Source organism: Diabrotica virgifera, chromosome 2 (assembly GCF_917563875.1).
Source record: "Diabrotica virgifera virgifera chromosome 2, PGI_DIABVI_V3a".
Lineage (NCBI taxonomy): Eukaryota > Metazoa > Arthropoda > Insecta > Coleoptera > Chrysomelidae > Diabrotica > Diabrotica virgifera.
The window spans coordinates 102,002,199-102,018,617 of NC_065444.1; the positions used below are offsets into that span (position 1 = coordinate 102,002,199).

The window sequence follows — 16,419 nt, forward strand, 5'->3', positions numbered from 1 at the left end:
TGTTAGTTACATAGATATAAATATTTTATTGACTTTGATAACCAAAACCTCTATCTTTCTCTATTATCTATTTTGATGTCTCTTTTTTAATCTGTATGTACTCTTTGCGTACGTTACGAATAAGTTTTTTGTTAATACAGTGATTATTTAATTAACTATGTAAATTGTGTAAACAATTTTTGGAATTTTTTTTACGATATTTTTAGGATAACTTTGTTGGCAATCATAGGAGTGGATCATATACACTTGAATTTACAATAACTTATAATAAATAACTGATAATTGTTACGTTTTTCATAAAAATACAAGTAATCCTAGATAAATCACCTTTGTTTTTGATTTATTTTATTTTAATAGTCGTGTTATCATACCAAAATGTATGAAATATCTTAATTTTTGTTTTTTTACAATCTTAAAATTATAACTTTCAATGTTGTAAGATACAGTTACAATATTGTAGAAAATTTGGAAACATATTTATTTCAAAATCTTTAAAAGTTATGATTTTTTGAATTTATTTTCTGCAACACTATAATAATAATGGTACATACATACATATAGTCCGATAATAAGATTTTTTTTATACATAACATAAAGTAGGTTTTAACGAGTAGTAAAATAAATATCGATTAACTAGTAATTAAGTAATTTTTGTAAATTATGTGAATAAAATTTATTAAAAATAATTATATAACACATTATATTTCCTTATACTATATTATTCTTTAATAAATTTACAAAAATTTAAACAATAGAAAAAACAGTATGTTGAAAAAGGTTCTGCAAATAACTTTGTTCTTTTTGTACTCTCTCTAATTTGCCCTCTAATTTTGTTACATTTTCATTCATCTAGTAGCATGTTTATCAAGAAATAAAACCTAGTTTATTTGATATTTTTTATTTTCAATGCCATATTATAAACCAATTTTAGTTTTAGGAATAATTGAATAGGATTAATATATATTAATTATATATTAATCCTTCCCATTCTCATCGCTCTCCCAAATTTCAAGGCCGGCCGATTTTAAGGGCCACATTTTGAAGTTTTGTGGACGATTTCCTTGGAAGGAAATCTTTTTTATATTCGGTACATTAAAACTCTGAAGAATGTTCTTTCAAATACGGTAATTTTATTTCTTAATTGTTATAAACAAAGCTGCTGTGAATTAAAAAGGGGGGTCAACTTCGCCCCTAATTATTGCCCTAGGACAATTTTTTTTCTAAATTTGTAAAAATATTCGGTCTTTCTAAATACGAAAAAATCATTTTTCTACGGGTAATGGTTAAAAAGTTAATTGTTCATAAGCAAAAAATCGACCCGTTCTTCCAAAATAATTTTGCAATTACTTAAAATTATTTATTGTCATTTTTTTTAATAACGTTAATAGTATAAATCTTCTTCTTTCATAAACTGTTCGTAGTATTACTGTAACTTCATCATTTTCTGACTTATATTGTTGCAAAAAAAATTAATTTGAGATAAACAAATTAAATAACTTTTAAACTAGTTCACCAATTGCTTTGAAATTTAGAGTATAATTTAAGCACCAGAAGTCTCAGCATTTCATGTAATAAGAAGGTTCTAAATTAATTTTTAAATAGGTTATGAGCTTTTATAAAAAATCAAAATTTATGACTTATTTTGCAATTTTCTAAGCAAAAAATAAGGATAGATATATTCAGGAACGCCATATTGAAGTATTTTATAATATGATTTATGAGTTTCTTACTTTCAAATTTGTTTAAAATGCTTCACTTTTTGGTAATAGACGAAAAAAAAAAACGAAAATCTACCGTTTTTTGATTTTCATTTGTTTATAACTATGTACATCATCAATATCGACTGCAGGAAACATAAAGGTTATTATTATATACGTTCATACTATCCAAAAAATTTGCTTTCGGCCTGGAGGGGGATGTGTCACGAGAAAAATCTTATTTCTCTGGACTATTATTAATTTCACTGAAAATGTATTAGGAATCACATTAATCATAGGTACCAGCGATATATTCAAGCCATTAATGTTTTAAACATAGCCTACGATTTTAAAGTTGTTGTAAACTGTACTCCAAAATATATAATTATCGTAAATACGATATATTCAAGCCATTAATGTTTTAAACATAGCCTACGATTTTAAAGTTGTTGTAAACTGTACTCCAAAATATATAATTATCGTAAATACATAACAAAGCTGCTGATTCAGATAAACAAACAAACATGTCGAACATTTCCACTAATGTAGCAACTCCTCTTCAAAAGAGCACCTAAATATAATTTCCAGATTACGGAAAGTTTTAGCACGGAAACATCAAATAAAATGAATTAATAAAACGATTGGCTGGTCTTCCTGCGTTGCCAGATTACGAAATTCTGACGAAAGATAACACAATATTTTAAATTTATCATAATATAGAGTTGTTTTTTTACTGTACTACAAGGTGAGTTCAATTTTCCTGGCACATACACCATACACTAATATGTAATATAGTAAAAAATGCGTGTTTGAAGGATTCTTTGTGGAAAAACGCTTGGTTGCTTAGATAAAGTTAAGGAGATATCTAATCAGTTACCATCTAATTATTAAAAATAACTTTTGATTCTCTAACAACGTTAAAATATGAAGTTAACTTTTTTTAATTAAAAAAAAAGTTAAAAAAAGTCATGCTCCTGAGTCAATTCATAATCTATTTCTAGATAGGATATATTAAAAAAATTGTATAAGAAAAATTACCTGAATGCCAAACTTCAAACTATATGAATGTTCATTCGTACGGTCTAGGCACTAACACATTTACTCAACACCCCCACTTCGCATTACACTATAATCTGATTGCGAAATCAACTGCACCATGCCAATGGCTTAGTTGTCGAGACATTAAAATAAATAAAAAAAATCTTCTTTGAAATGCATTATCTCTACAATCGGGGTTCTCCATTGTAATGAAGCATGGTGGCAGTTGAGCGAAACAGTTTTTGGGGGGTATTCCCATCTCGGCCCACTATAATCCTTCAGTCCTTTATGATACCCCAGGTACATTTTAAAAACCCCCAGGTCGGCTCGAAGATTAACAAGTAGGTATTAGTAGGTATAATAATAATTTCATCTTGGAATTATAGATTAGGGAAATTTTTCTATTAACAGAAAAACATTCTACCCTGAATACATCTTCCTTCAATATTGTACAGAAATTTTGGGTTCTTTGCTAATTTAAGAAAGTTTCTCTTGGTTGGAAATGTTGGCCGTGGAATCGATTTCGCTACTGATACGTAAGATAAATAAAGCCTGATTAGATGTTTAAGACATATTATTGACTGTTTGGGTATCTGCTACGCCACTGCTCATGTAGTCAAAAACAATTATTTCTAGTTGAAGGTAAACTAATGTCACTGGTTTTGCACTATGTTTTACAAAGCACGACCAAATACAGACCGAGTTACTCGCTCGACACCTCGTAGTGGAATCAATTAATCTTTCAATTAACTACTAGGTTAGTATCCAGACAAAATAGAGTATAATGACATCTTTAAAGCCCAGTATAAGTGAAATGTTTAGTCAAAGAGGAAAATTGTCATTAATTTTGGTGTGAACATTATAAATTTAAAGAACAAATACGAAAATTAGCTTCAGGTGAAACAAAGTGGAGATGTGTAAACGATAATTGCAAAGATTTCATCAAAACAATTGGAAAAAATAAGAATCGAATTGCAACTAGTATAAACAATAATCATGATCATGATCCAGGATCAAAAAACCTATTAGAAAGACAAGTTTGAATATGTTAAAATACAATAATTTGAATATGTTATTGTACAATATATCTATTTAATAAAGTTATTCTATAAATGTATTTTTTTTTCATTGAGATAAAAAATTATTTGATAGTAACAATTAATATCCCATGAGCCGAGCTGGTATATTTTATTTCGGGCAGTTTTAATCTTTGCGCCGACTTGGGACATTTTTAAAAGACCTACCTGTTTCTTGGGCCGAGATAGACACTGCCCGTTTTTGGAATAAGTCAAGTAGGTGTTTCAGGATTCAATAAAGGTGAAAGCGTTACGAACGTAGGAGCACTATTTTTCTGTCCACCGCGAATGATCATACGATGAAATTTTCTCGCTAAAACAAAGGTATGTAGGTACAATTTTGCAATTTATAATACTCTATTATTCACCTACTTTATAACTCTGCTCCCACTAAAAACATCGACGTGGTTCTAAATGAAACGGTTCGCATAATATCAGGTTGCCTGAAACCGGTACCTATTAAAAAGGTCTACCCCATAGTTGGAATCGCTCCACCACCTATCAGGAGGCAGGTCACGTCAGAAATAGAAGAAAAGAAGCAGGAGACGGATCGAAGACACCACTTGTATAATCACCAGACTCATCCAAGTAGACTAAGATCTTGGAAAAGCTTTGTGAAAGAATAAAGACCCATCCCCGAAGCGCCAGAGACTCGCCAAATACTGTAGCATGTGTGAAATCCCCTTTATCAGTCCACTCAAAATTTTTTTATTCATATGATCTAATTTCGAAATCTCTAGGTGGCTTGTCCCTTCCGCAGAAATACTTCCATAAAATCCGTAGGGGTCAATTCCATAGCTTTGTAGTCGAGTAGTACTTTTCTTCTAACAATGAATTTTTCTTCTTTTGTCCTCTCGAAACTAAATTTCAACGAACTATTAAGGAGCCGTTATTTGGTACAAGGATGTCCGCTTAGCAAGAGAAAGTTGTTAGATTCCTAAATGCCCCTTCTTCCAGATGTCATTAAGGGCTATATTTGCCTAATACCCCTTCTTTCGTGTTCATCCCTAAAAAGTGAATCTGGCCCTCAAATTCAAGTACGAATCCATTTTCCTTGTGGCGTCGTGTGAGAGAAGTGCGTCCAGAAAGTAGCGGTGAGTACAATAATTAATTTATTGCATTTCTTGATTCCTCTCTGATCTCTAACTATTGGAGTATATTCTAAAAGACATTCTTTTCTGTCTTTACAGACCCTGTCAATTTTGTTTGCTACTTAATCCTGGCTTCCGTCCTACTGTTTTCTGATTCGTTGTTCGACTGATGCCTGTACCTATGTCCTTGCTGTTTGTGTAACTGTTGCTGTATCGTTCACTGCTGAGTGCTGTACGATTATTTCGTGATCTCTTCACCTGGTACCGTAATCATCACTGGAATCATTCTAATCCACTTGTTATGCCGACAAGTGCCTGAGCTGCGATTTGTTTGGCAATAAAGCCGATCTACCTGGTTTGACAAGAGCCGATATTGTAAGTAACCATTTTAGTGCCGTTATTTACTTCAACCACAAAGACAGCAGTGTTGGTCATAAGGGCCTCATTCATGATCTGATTTGTAGTATTACTGTGGTACAACAAGAGAGAGAAAGTGATAAGGTCCGTGAACTTAGCCCGAAAAAGTCGGGAAAAAAAATGCGATTGATACCATTCGTTTGTCCATTGATTGTCCACGTTTGTCCACCATTTTATTTCGTTAGTCCACCCATCAATTCTTTTTTATAAACAAAAATTTTTTTTCGGGCTAACTTCACAAATCCACAAATTTTCGAAAATTTAAAAAAACTCTTGCTATATTGTTTGTCCATCGTTTGTCCATGTTTGTCCACCACATAATTTTTTTTGTCCACCCTCTGAAACAACCCCCTGTTAATTGTAATTATTTTTTTATTTCTTAATTCGGGCTAACTTCACGTTCTCTTATATGGGCATTTAAACGTTAATTCGGGTGCAGAATCACAACTAAGCGTTTGTCCACCCCTTTGCAGCATTTGTCCAACCCCTTAAAGTGCGAAACAACCCCCCTGTTAATTGTAATTATTTTTTTATTTCTTAATTCGGGCTAACTTCACGTCCGTTTAAACGTGTATTTTAAAGTTAAATCGGGTGAAGAATCACAACTACCCGTTTGTCCACCCCTTCGCAGCGTTTGTCCTGCCCCTTAAAGTGCGAAACAACCCCCTCGTTAACTGTAATTATTTTTTTATTTCTTTATCCGGGCTAACTTCACGTTGTCTTAAATGGGCATTTAAACGTTAATTCGGGTGCAGAATCACAACTACCCGTTTGTCCACCCCTTCGCAGCGTTTGTCCAACCCCTTAAAGTGCGAAACAACCCCCCTGTTAATTGTAATTATTTTTTTATTTCTTTATTCGGGCTAACTTCACATTCTCTTAAATGGGTATTTAAACGTTAATTCGGGTGCAGAATCACAACTACCCGTTTGTCCACCCCTTCGCAGCGTTTGTCCAACCCCTTAAACTGCGAAACAACCCCCCTGTTAATTGTAATTATTTTTTTATTTCTTAATTCGGGCTAACTTCACGTTCTCTTAAATGGGTATTTAAACGTTAATTCGGGGGCAAAATCTCAACTACACGTTTGTCCACACCTTCAGAGCGTTTGTCCAACCCCTTAAAGTGTGAAACGACCCCCATGGAGATTGTAAATATTTTTTTATTTCTTTATTCGGGCTAACTTCATGTTCTCTTAAATGGGCATTTAAACGGTAATTCGGGTGCAGAATCACAACTACCCGTTTGTCCACCCCTTCGCAGCGTTTGTCCAAACCCTTAAAGTGTGAAACAACCCCCCTGTTAATTGTAATTCTTTTTTTATTTCTTAATTCGGGCTAACTTCACGTTCTCTTAAATTGGTATTTAAACGTTAATTCGGGTGCAGAATCACAACTACCCGTTTGTCCACCCCTTCGCAGCGTTTGTCCAACCCCTTAAACTGCGAAACAACCCCCCTGTTAATTGTAATTATTTTTTTATTTCCTAATTCGGGCTAACTTCACGTTCTCTTAAATGGGCATTTAAACGTTAATTCGGGGGCAAAATCTCAACTACACGTTTGTCCACACCTTCAGAGCGTTTGTCCAACCCCTTAAAGTGCGAAACAACCCCCTCGTCAATTGTAATTATTTTTTTATTTCTTAATTCGGGCTAACTTCACGTTCTCTTAAATGGGTATTTAAACGTTAATTCGGGTTCAGAATCACAACTACCCGTTTGTCCACCCCTTCGCAGCGTTTGTCCAACCCCTTAAACTGCGAAACAACCCCCCTGTTAATTGTAATTATTTTTTTACTTCTTAATTCGGGTTAACTTCACGTTCTCTTAAATGGGTATTTAAACGTTAATTCGGGGGCAAAATCTCAACTACACGTTTGTCCACACCTTCAGCGCGTTTGTCCAACCCCTTAAAGTGTGAAACAACCCCCATGGATATTGTAAATATTTTTTTATTTCTTTATTCGGGCTAACTTCACGTTCTCTTAAATGGGCATTTAAACGGTAATTCGGGTGCAGAATCACAACTACCCGTTTGTCCACCCCTTCGCAGCGTTTGTCCAACCCCTTAAAGTGTGAAACAACCCCCCTGTTAATTGTCTTTTTTTATTTCTTAATTCGGGCTAATTTCACGTTCTCTTAAATGTGTATTTAAACGTTAATTCGGATGCAGAATCACAACTACCCGTTTGTCCACCCCTTCGCAGTGTTTGTCCAACCCCTTAAACTGCGAAACAACCCCCCTGTTAATTGTAATTATTTTTTTATTTCTTAATTCGGGCTAACTTCACGTTCTCTTAAATGGGTATTTAAACCTTAATTCGGGTTCAGAATCACAACTACCCGTTTGTCCACCCCTTCGCAGCGTTTGTCCAACCCCTTAAACTGCGAAACAACCCCCCTGTTAATTGTAATTATTTTTTTATTTCTTAATTCGGGCTAACTTCACGTTCTCTTAAATGGGTATTTAAACGTTAATTCGGGTGCAGAATCACAACTACCCGTTTGTCCACCCCTTCGCAGCGTTTGTCCAACCCCTTAAACTGCGAAACAACCCCCCTGTTAATTGTAATTATTTTTTTATTTCTTAATTCGGGCTAACTTCACGTTCTCTTAAATGGGGATTTAAACGTTAATTCGGGGGCAAAATCTCAACTACACGTTTGTCCACACCTTCAGAGCGTTTGTCCAACCCCTTAAACTGCGAAACAACCCCCCTGTTAATTGTAATTATTTTTTTATTTCTTAATTCGGGCTAACTTCACGTTCTCTTAAATGGGCATTTAAACGTTAATTCGGGGGCAAAATCTCAACTACACGTTTGTCCACACCTTCAGAGCGTTTGTCCAACCCCTTAAAGTGCGAAACAACCCCCTCGTCAATTGTAATTATTTTTTTATTTCTTAATTCGGGCTAACTTCACGTTCTCTTAAATGGGTATTTAAACGTTAATTCGGGTTCAGAATCACAACTACCCGTTTGTCCACCCCTTCGCAGCGTTTGTCCAACCCCTTAAACTGCGAAACAACCCCCCTGTTAATTGTAATTATTTTTTTACTTCTTAATTCGGGTTAACTTCACGTTCTCTTAAATGGGTATTTAAACGTTAATTCGGGGGCAAAATCTCAACTACACGTTTGTCCACACCTTCAGCGCGTTTGTCCAACCCCTTAAAGTGTGAAACGACCCCCATGGAGATTGTAAATATTTTTTTATTTCTTTATTCGGGCTAACTTCACGTTCTCTTAAATGGGCATTTAAACGGTAATTCGGGTGCAGAATCACAACTACCCGTTTGTCCACCCCTTCGCAGCGTTTGTCCAACCCCTTAAAGTGTGAAACAACCCCCCTGTTAATTGTCTTTTTTTATTTCTTAATTCGGGCTAACTTCACGTTCTCTTAAATGTGTATTTAAACGTTAATTCGGATGCAGAATCACAACTACCCGTTTGTCCACCCCTTCGCAGTGTTTGTCCAACCCCTTAAACTGCGAAACAACCCCCCTGTTAATTGTAATTATTTTTTTATTTCTTAATTCGGGCTAACTTCACGTTCTCTTAAATGGGTATTTAAACGTTAATTCGGGGCCAAAATCTCAACTACACGTTTGTCCACACCTTCAGAGCGTTTGTCCAAACCCTTAAACTGCGAAACAACCCCCCTGTTAATTGTAATTATTTTTTTATTTCTTAATTCGGGCTAACTTCACGTTCTCTTAAATGGGTATTTAAACGTTAATTCGGGGGCAAAATCTCAGCTACACGTTTGTCCACACCTTCAGAGCGTTTGTCCAACCCCTTAAAGTGTGAAACGACCCCCATGGAGATTGTAAATATTTTTTTATTTCTTAATTCGGGCTAACTTCACGTTCTCTTAAATGGGTATTTAAACGTTAATTCGGGGACAAAATCTCAACTACACGTTTGTCCACACCTTCAGAGCGTTTGTCCAACCCCTTAAAGTGTGAAACGACCCCCATGGAGATTGTAAATATTTTTTTATTTCTTTATTCGGGCTAACTTCACGTTCTCTTAAATGGTTATTTAAACGTTAATTCGGGGGCAAAATCTCAACTACACGTTTGTCCACACCTTCAGAGCGTTTGTCCAACCCCTTAAAGTGCGAAACAACCCCCTCGTCAATTGTAATTATTTTTTTATTTCTTAATTCGGGCTAACTTCACGTTCTCTTAAATGGGTATTTAAACCTTAATTCGGGTTCAGAATCACAACTACCCGTTTGTCCACCCCTTCGCAGCGTTTGTCCAACCCCTTAAACTGCGAAACAACCCCCCTGTTAATTGTAATTAATTTTTTATTTCTTAATTCGGGCTAACTTCACGTTCTCTTAAATGGGTATTTAAACGTTAATTCGGGTGCAGAATCACAACTACCCGTTTGTCCACCCCTTCGCAGCGTTTGTCCAACCCCTTAAACTGCGAAACAACCCCCCTGTTAATTGTAATTATTTTTTTATTTCTTAATTCGGGCTAACTTCACGTTCTCTTAAATGGGGATTTAAACGTTAATTCGGGGGCAAAATCTCAACTACACGTTTGTCCACACCTTCAGAGCGTTTGTCCAACCCCTTAAAGTGCGAAACAACCCCCCTGTTAATTGTAATTCTTTTTTTATTTCTTAATTCGGGCTAACTTCACGTTCTCTTAAATGGGTATTTAAACGTTAATTCGGGTGCAGAATCACAACTACCCGTTTGTCCACCCCTTCGCAGCGTTTGTCCAACCCCTTAAACTGCGAAACAACCCCCCTGTTAATTGTAATTATTTTTTTATTTCTTAATTCGGGCTAACTTCACGTTCTCTTAAATGGGTATTTAAACGTTAATTCGGGGGCAAAATCTCAGCTACACGTTTGTCCACACCTTCAGAGCGTTTGTCCAACCCCTTAAAGTGTGAAACGACCCCCATGGAGATTGTAAATATTTTTTTATTTCTTTATTCGGGCTAACTTCACGTTCTCTTAAATGGTTATTTAAACGTTAATTCGGGGGCAAAATCTCAACTACACGTTTGTCCACACCTTCAGAGCGTTTGTCCAACCCCTTAAAGTGCGAAACAACCCCCTCGTCAATTGTAATTATTTTTTTATTTCTTAATTCGGGCTAACTTCACGTTCTCTTAAATGGGTATTTAAACCTTAATTCGGGTTCAGAATCACAACTACCCGTTTGTCCACCCCTTCGCAGCGTTTGTCCAACCCCTTAAACTGCGAAACAACCCCCCTGTTAATTGTAATTAATTTTTTATTTCTTAATTCGGGCTAACTTCACGTTCTCTTAAATGGGTATTTAAACGTTAATTCGGGTGCAGAATCACAACTACCCGTTTGTCCACCCCTTCGCAGCGTTTGTCCAACCCCTTAAACTGCGAAACAACCCCCCTGTTAATTGTAATTATTTTTTTATTTCTTAATTCGGGCTAACTTCACGTTCTCTTAAATGGGGATTTAAACGTTAATTCGGGGGCAAAATCTCAACTACACGTTTGTCCACACCTTCAGAGCGTTTGTCCAACCCCTTAAAGTGCGAAACAACCCCCCTGTTAATTGTAATTCTTTTTTTATTTCTTAATTCGGGCTAACTTCACGTTCTCTTAAATGGGTATTTAAACGTTAATTCGGGTGCAGAATCACAACTACCCGTTTGTCCACCCCTTCGCAGCGTTTGTCCAACCCCTTAAACTGCGAAACAACCCCCCTGTTAATTGTAATTATTTTTTTATTTCTTAATTCGGGCTAACTTCACGTTCTCTTAAATGGGTATTTAAACGTTAATTCGGGGGCAAAATCTCAGCTACACGTTTGTCCACACCTTCAGAGCGTTTGTCCAACCCCTTAAAGTGTGAAACGACCCCCATGGAGATTGTAAATATTTTTTTATTTCTTTATTCGGGCTAACTTCACGTTCTCTTAAATGGGCATTTAAACGGTAATTCGGGTGCAGAATCACAACTACCCGTTTGTCCACCCCTTCGCAGCGTTTGTCCAACCCCTTAAACTGCGAAACAACCCCCCTGTTAATTGTAATTATGTTTTTATTTCTTAATCCGGGCTAACGTCACGTTCTCTTAAATGGGTATTTAAACGTTAATTCTGGGGCAAAATCACAACTACACGTTTGTCCACACCTTCAGAGCGTTTGTCCAAACCCTTAAAGTGCGAAACAACCCCCTCGTCAATTGTAATTATTTTTTTATTTCTTAATTCGGGCTAACTTAACGTTCTCTTAAATGGGTATTTAAACGTTAATTCGGGTGCAGAATCACAACTACCCGTTTGTCCACCCCTTCGCAGCGTTTGTCCAACCCCTTAAACTGCGAAACAACCCCCCTGTTAATTGTAAATATTTTTTTATTTCTTTATTCGGGCTAACTTCACGTTCTCTTAAATGGGCATTTAAACGTTAATTCGGGTGCAGAATCACAACTACCCGTTTGTCCACCCCTTCGCAGCGTTTGTCCAACCCCTTAAACTGCGAAACAACCCCCCTGTTAATTGTAAATATTTTTTTATTTCTTTATTCGGGCTAACTTCACGTTCTCTTAAATGGGCATTTAAACGTTAATTCGGGTGCAGAATCACAACTATCCGTTTGTCCACCCCTTCGCAGCGTTTGTCCAACCCCTTAAAGTGCGAAACAACCCCCCTGTTAATTGTAAATATTTTTTTATTTCTTTATTCGGGCTAACTTCACGTTCTCTTAAATGGGCATTTAACGTTAATTCGGGTGCAGAATCACAACTACCCGTTTGTCCACCCCTTCGCAGCGTTTGTCCAACCCCTTAAAGTGCGAGACAACCCCCCTGTTAATTGTAAATATTTTTTTATTTCTTAATTCGGGCTAACTTCACGTTCTCTTAAATGGGTATTTAAACGTTAATTCGGGGGCAAAATCTCAACTACACGTTTGTCCACACCTTCAGAGCGTTTGTCCAACCCCTTAAAGTGCGAAACAACCCCCCTGTTAATTGTAATTCTTTTTTTATTTCTTAATTCGGGCTAACTTCACGTTCTCTTAAATGGGTATTTAAACGTTAATTCGGGTGCAGAATCACAACTACCCGTTTGTCCACCCCTTCGCAGCGTTTGTCCAACCCCTTAAACTGCGAAACAACCCCCCTGTTAATTGTAAATATTTTTTTATTTCTTTATTCGGGCTAACTTCACGTTCTCTTAAATGGGTATTTAAACGTTAATTCGGGTGCAGAATCACAACTACCCGTTTGTCCACCCCTTCGCAGCGTTTGTCCAACCCCTTAAACTGCGAAACAACCCCCCTGTTAATTGTAAATATTTTTTTATTTCTTTATTCGGGCTAACTTCACGTTCTCTTAAATGTGTATTTAAACGTTAATTCGGATGCAGAATCACAACTACCCGTTTGTCCACCCCTTCGCAGTGTTTGTCCAACCCCTTAAACTGCGAAACAACCCCCCTGTTAATTGTAATTATTTTTTTATTTCTTAATTCGGGCTAACTTCACGTTCTCTTAAATGGGTATTTAAACGTTAATTCGGGGCCAAAATCTCAACTACACGTTTGTCCACACCTTCAGAGCGTTTGTCCAAACCCTTAAACTGCGAAACAACCCCCCTGTTAATTGTAATTATTTTTTTATTTCTTAATTCGGGCTAACTTCACGTTCTCTTAAATGGGTATTTAAACGTTAATTCGGGGGCAAAATCTCAGCTACACGTTTGTCCACACCTTCAGAGCGTTTGTCCAACCCCTTAAAGTGTGAAACGACCCCCATGGAGATTGTAAATATTTTTTTATTTCTTAATTCGGGCTAACTTCACGTTCTCTTAAATGGGTATTTAAACGTTAATTCGGGGACAAAATCTCAACTACACGTTTGTCCACACCTTCAGAGCGTTTGTCCAACCCCTTAAAGTGTGAAACGACCCCCATGGAGATTGTAAATATTTTTTTATTTCTTTATTCGGGCTAACTTCACGTTCTCTTAAATGGTTATTTAAACGTTAATTCGGGGGCAAAATCTCAACTACACGTTTGTCCACACCTTCAGAGCGTTTGTCCAACCCCTTAAAGTGCGAAACAACCCCCTCGTCAATTGTAATTATTTTTTTATTTCTTAATTCGGGCTAACTTCACGTTCTCTTAAATGGGTATTTAAACCTTAATTCGGGTTCAGAATCACAACTACCCGTTTGTCCACCCCTTCGCAGCGTTTGTCCAACCCCTTAAACTGCGAAACAACCCCCCTGTTAATTGTAATTAATTTTTTATTTCTTAATTCGGGCTAACTTCACGTTCTCTTAAATGGGTATTTAAACGTTAATTCGGGTGCAGAATCACAACTACCCGTTTGTCCACCCCTTCGCAGCGTTTGTCCAACCCCTTAAACTGCGAAACAACCCCCCTGTTAATTGTAATTATTTTTTTATTTCTTAATTCGGGCTAACTTCACGTTCTCTTAAATGGGGATTTAAACGTTAATTCGGGGGCAAAATCTCAACTACACGTTTGTCCACACCTTCAGAGCGTTTGTCCAACCCCTTAAAGTGCGAAACAACCCCCCTGTTAATTGTAATTCTTTTTTTATTTCTTAATTCGGGCTAACTTCACGTTCTCTTAAATGGGTATTTAAACGTTAATTCGGGTGCAGAATCACAACTACCCGTTTGTCCACCCCTTCGCAGCGTTTGTCCAACCCCTTAAACTGCGAAACAACCCCCCTGTTAATTGTAATTATTTTTTTATTTCTTAATTCGGGCTAACTTCACGTTCTCTTAAATGGGTATTTAAACGTTAATTCGGGGGCAAAATCTCAGCTACACGTTTGTCCACACCTTCAGAGCGTTTGTCCAACCCCTTAAAGTGTGAAACGACCCCCATGGAGATTGTAAATATTTTTTTATTTCTTTATTCGGGCTAACTTCACGTTCTCTTAAATGGTTATTTAAACGTTAATTCGGGGGCAAAATCTCAACTACACGTTTGTCCACACCTTCAGAGCGTTTGTCCAACCCCTTAAAGTGCGAAACAACCCCCTCGTCAATTGTAATTATTTTTTTATTTCTTAATTCGGGCTAACTTCACGTTCTCTTAAATGGGTATTTAAACCTTAATTCGGGTTCAGAATCACAACTACCCGTTTGTCCACCCCTTCGCAGCGTTTGTCCAACCCCTTAAACTGCGAAACAACCCCCCTGTTAATTGTAATTAATTTTTTATTTCTTAATTCGGGCTAACTTCACGTTCTCTTAAATGGGTATTTAAACGTTAATTCGGGTGCAGAATCACAACTACCCGTTTGTCCACCCCTTCGCAGCGTTTGTCCAACCCCTTAAACTGCGAAACAACCCCCCTGTTAATTGTAATTATTTTTTTATTTCTTAATTCGGGCTAACTTCACGTTCTCTTAAATGGGGATTTAAACGTTAATTCGGGGGCAAAATCTCAACTACACGTTTGTCCACACCTTCAGAGCGTTTGTCCAACCCCTTAAAGTGCGAAACAACCCCCCTGTTAATTGTAATTCTTTTTTTATTTCTTAATTCGGGCTAACTTCACGTTCTCTTAAATGGGTATTTAAACGTTAATTCGGGTGCAGAATCACAACTACCCGTTTGTCCACCCCTTCGCAGCGTTTGTCCAACCCCTTAAACTGCGAAACAACCCCCCTGTTAATTGTAATTATTTTTTTATTTCTTAATTCGGGCTAACTTCACGTTCTCTTAAATGGGTATTTAAACGTTAATTCGGGGGCAAAATCTCAGCTACACGTTTGTCCACACCTTCAGAGCGTTTGTCCAACCCCTTAAAGTGTGAAACGACCCCCATGGAGATTGTAAATATTTTTTTATTTCTTTATTCGGGCTAACTTCACGTTCTCTTAAATGGGCATTTAAACGGTAATTCGGGTGCAGAATCACAACTACCCGTTTGTCCACCCCTTCGCAGCGTTTGTCCAACCCCTTAAACTGCGAAACAACCCCCCTGTTAATTGTAATTATGTTTTTATTTCTTAATCCGGGCTAACGTCACGTTCTCTTAAATGGGTATTTAAACGTTAATTCTGGGGCAAAATCACAACTACACGTTTGTCCACACCTTCAGAGCGTTTGTCCAAACCCTTAAAGTGCGAAACAACCCCCTCGTCAATTGTAATTATTTTTTTATTTCTTAATTCGGGCTAACTTAACGTTCTCTTAAATGGGTATTTAAACGTTAATTCGGGTGCAGAATCACAACTACCCGTTTGTCCACCCCTTCGCAGCGTTTGTCCAACCCCTTAAACTGCGAAACAACCCCCCTGTTAATTGTAAATATTTTTTTATTTCTTTATTCGGGCTAACTTCACGTTCTCTTAAATGGGCATTTAAACGTTAATTCGGGTGCAGAATCACAACTACCCGTTTGTCCACCCCTTCGCAGCGTTTGTCCAACCCCTTAAACTGCGAAACAACCCCCCTGTTAATTGTAAATATTTTTTTATTTCTTTATTCGGGCTAACTTCACGTTCTCTTAAATGGGCATTTAAACGTTAATTCGGGTGCAGAATCACAACTATCCGTTTGTCCACCCCTTCGCAGCGTTTGTCCAACCCCTTAAAGTGCGAAACAACCCCCCTGTTAATTGTAAATATTTTTTTATTTCTTTATTCGGGCTAACTTCACGTTCTCTTAAATGGGCATTTAACGTTAATTCGGGTGCAGAATCACAACTACCCGTTTGTCCACCCCTTCGCAGCGTTTGTCCAACCCCTTAAAGTGCGAGACAACCCCCCTGTTAATTGTAAATATTTTTTTATTTCTTAATTCGGGCTAACTTCACGTTCTCTTAAATGGGTATTTAAACGTTAATTCGGGGGCAAAATCTCAACTACACGTTTGTCCACACCTTCAGAGCGTTTGTCCAACCCCTTAAAGTGCGAAACAACCCCCCTGTTAATTGTAATTCTTTTTTTATTTCTTAATTCGGGCTAACTTCACGTTCTCTTAAATGGGTATTTAAACGTTAATTCGGGTGCAGAATCACAACTACCCGTTTGTCCACCCCTTCGCAGCGTTTGTCCAACCCCTTAAACTGCGAAACAACCCCCCTGTTAATTGTAAAT

General features: G+C 37.0%; 1 protein-coding gene across 1 annotated transcript in view; it reads right to left on the bottom strand.

Moving 5' to 3' along the window:
- Positions 1–16,419, bottom strand: part of LOC114337127 (pseudouridylate synthase RPUSD2-like) — a 398,024-nt gene that overhangs the window by 280,631 nt on the left and 100,974 nt on the right. The gene's annotated exons all lie outside the window — the stretch shown is intronic.